General features: G+C 29.9%; 1 non-coding gene across 1 annotated transcript; it reads right to left on the reverse strand.

Moving 5' to 3' along the window:
• Positions 1–635: 635 nt before the first annotated feature.
• TRNAH-GUG (transfer RNA histidin (anticodon GUG)) lies at positions 636–707 on the reverse strand. Its single transcript has one exon. It is a non-coding gene; the product is annotated as a tRNA-His (tRNA).
• Positions 708–982: the final 275 nt, after the last annotated feature.

A 982-nucleotide genomic window follows, 5' to 3' on the forward strand; every position in this document is an offset into this window, starting at 1 on the left:
ATGATTGCCTAGAAATGACTAAAAGGCTAGGATTTTTATAAAACTATAAGACTGTTTCAAAGCAGAAAAAAAAAAGCCGGCTTAATTTTTTAATCAATAAATTTGATTTGCCATTACTTCTGCTTGATTTCAACAGTGTTTCAATTATTTTTACACTACTTGCGCATAAATCGAGGTGACGAAAATGAAATTTTATTGGAAAGAATAACTCAATGAAATAAAAATTTGAAGACAATACTTAAGGAAAAGTACCCCTATTGTAGGTGTCACCTTTTCATTTAGAATTTAAGTTGAAATAATTCTAGAATTTTTCATACCCATAAGATATTTGCTCTCCGTTCAATTAAGCATAAATTTTTTTTGCTGCTGTTGATAATATTATAATTAGAAAGTTATTTTTCGTAACAATTTAGTGCCTTCGTGTTTTTATCTACTTTCTGCCCCAGATTACTTATAGATTTATGTTGTTTTTTGCTTTGAACTTATATTTTTCTTATTTTTTTTGACTCAATATAATTTTCTGATTCGTGATGTATAGATCGCTTATATAGCTTATGCAAATTAAATATTCATCACACTTTTTAAATTAACTAACCATTTCATTTCCAGTGAAGTATGTTATAAGCAAAAATATATGCCGTGACCAGGATTCGAACCTGGGTTATTGCGGCCACAACGCAATGTACTAACCACTATACGACCACGGCTACGTAATACTTTTAAGAAGATAAATTTAAGACAAAACAAAAAGTAGTATTGCTGCTCCATTTAACCGCCCCTTCTTCTTCGATATGGTTGAAAAGGCCGCGCCTTTTCCTGCTTTACGGTTTTGATATTAAAGTAGTATGCATTATTCTCACTAGATGGCAGCAGCAGTAGTAAAGCTCCTTTTCTCAATACGTGGTTAAAAAAGTTTTCACTTCTTTTACTTTTTTAATTTTTAATAGAACATTTTATTAATAAATTTTTCTATTGAACGACA

Source organism: Parasteatoda tepidariorum, chromosome 2 (genome assembly GCF_043381705.1).
Source record: "Parasteatoda tepidariorum isolate YZ-2023 chromosome 2, CAS_Ptep_4.0, whole genome shotgun sequence".
Classification (NCBI taxonomy): Eukaryota; Metazoa; Arthropoda; class Arachnida; order Araneae; family Theridiidae; genus Parasteatoda; species Parasteatoda tepidariorum.